Source organism: Mirounga angustirostris, unplaced genomic scaffold (genome assembly GCF_029215605.1).
Source record: "Mirounga angustirostris isolate CCGP_5_RB_7025 unplaced genomic scaffold, mMirAng1.0.hap1 SCAF_13, whole genome shotgun sequence".
Classification (NCBI taxonomy): domain Eukaryota; kingdom Metazoa; phylum Chordata; class Mammalia; order Carnivora; family Phocidae; genus Mirounga; species Mirounga angustirostris.
In genome coordinates, this window is record NW_026991721.1 from 90,599,160 (window position 1) to 90,601,329 (window position 2,170).

Below are 2,170 nucleotides of genomic sequence, written 5' to 3' on the forward strand. Positions count from 1 at the left end.
TAAATCTCCCTTTACCACACTCCCCTGAGACCAAAGACCACAGGGAGAAGAGCATCTTTCTATTTTTATCTTCGTTGGGGAAACAAAGGAATCTCCCTAAACAAAGTGCCCTACAGCAGTCTAATCGACCTCTCTCATTTCCACCACAGCCTTTCAATAGAGGTTTATTGAATGAATGAATGAATGAATGAATGAATGAATGAATGAATGAATGAATAAATGGCCAAATCTCAAGTCCATCAAAGTCCATATATCCATGACAAAGCTTCACAGGAATTCCAGACATGCCTCAGTCAAAAATCTCACAATTTACCATTTCTGGATTTACCAATATTCAACCTTTTATACTTAAAACTTTATAACTTCTGAAAAGAAGCTAGAGAATGACAAATGAACTCTTTTTCACTTTCTCTGAAAAGATAAAGGACTGATCCTCTTCTTCCTTATATTCTTTTTGTGAAGTGATTTATAAATAATTAACTTCATTTACCCTATTATTTGAATCACTTGCATTTCTTTTTTTTTTTTTTAAAGATTTTATTTATTTATTTGAGAGTGAGAATGAGAGAGAGAGAGAACATGAGAGGGGGAGGGTCAGAGGGAGAAGCAGACTCCCTGCCGAGCAGGGAGCCCGATGCGGGACTCGATCCCAGGGCTCCAGGATCATGACCTGAGCCGAAGGCAGTCGCTTAACCAACTGAGCCACCCAGGCACCCCGAATCACTTGCATTTCTATTTTGATTTCTTACTGTTCTCTCCATAGCTTCATACACTGCATGCCCTTACTAGGATTTGGCATCTATAACTAACACAGTTTCCATTTAGGAAAACATTCTTTTCTTCAAAGTCTTACTCAGTGCAATTTTAACATCTTTGTTCCTCAGACTGTAGATAAAAGGATTCATCACTGGCCCCACGATGGTATAAAAAACTGTGGATACTTTATCTTGATCCAGAGACCCAGCAGGAGAAGGCTTAAGATACATGAATGCTGATGATCCAAAGGAGAGAGAAACAGCAACTATGTGGGAGCTGCAGGTACTGAAGGCTTTGGACCTGCCCTCTGTAGAACGGATGTGGAAGATGCTGCAGAGGATCAAGGTGTAAGAAATGGAGATGGTGAGACTGGGCACGATTACGTTGACGCCCACCACAGTGAAAACCACCAGCTCGTTGATGTAGGTGCTTCTGCAGGAGAGCCAGAGGAGAGGAGGTATGTCACACATGTAATGATTGATGAAGTTGTCCCCACAGAAGGTGAGTCTCAGCATGCAGCCGGTGTGGGCCATGGCACCCACAAACCCCATTACATACGCTCCTGCCATCAGCATGAGGCAGACCTGATGGGACATGATGGCCTTGTAAAGCAGGGGCTTACAGATGGCCACATACCGGTCATAGGCCATTGATGTCAAAACACAGCACTCATCAATAACAAAGAAGGAGAAGAAACAGAGCTGTGTCATGCACTCTGCATAAGAGATGACACAAAGCCCATCAGCAATCTAGGGATTATGACAGACGAGTAGCAGAGATCGATGAAGGAAAGGTTGAAGAGAAAGTAGTACGAAGAGAAAGTAGTACATGGGAGCGTGCAGGTGAGGGTTCAGACCAATCAGAATAATCAAGCCCATGTTCCCCACCACGGTGGCCACATAGATTCCTAAGAAAATGAAGAAGAAAGGCAGCTGGAGTTGTGGCTGTTGTGTTAAACCCAGCAGGATAAACTCAGGTCACTGAAGAGTCATTTCCTGCAGCCATTCTTCCCTAAGGCATATCTGTGAGAACAGGACAAAGGGTTACATTACAATGAATACCCAGCACTCTCCCCCCAAACCCTCCATATTGAGATTGAGACCCAGAATTAACTCAAACCCACCCTGCTGTGTGCCTTTGTTGTCCCCACTGTATAAAGGCTGAGAGATTGTTCAGAGATGTCTATCAAACACACTAACAGGTAAGGGCCATATGGGTAAGACTGAGTAACCCTGTGACTAATCAGGGCTACATTGTCTCTGCTCCACTTCTGCTTTGAAAGTCCACCAGCCCCACCTAATAATCAATGGCTGCCTCAGCAGAGAGGAGATAACGTCCTCTCGAACCTTCCGCTTCCATTGCTGGGGCTGGGAAGAACAAGAACAGGACAGATAAAATTCAACACTCACCCTTC

The 2,170-nt window shown here is 44.0% G+C and overlaps 1 pseudogene; it reads right to left on the reverse strand.

The window, feature by feature from the left end:
- Positions 1-821: 821 nt before the first annotated feature.
- LOC123856751 (olfactory receptor 8B3-like) lies at positions 822-1,761 on the reverse strand (annotated as a pseudogene).
- Positions 1,762-2,170: the final 409 nt, after the last annotated feature.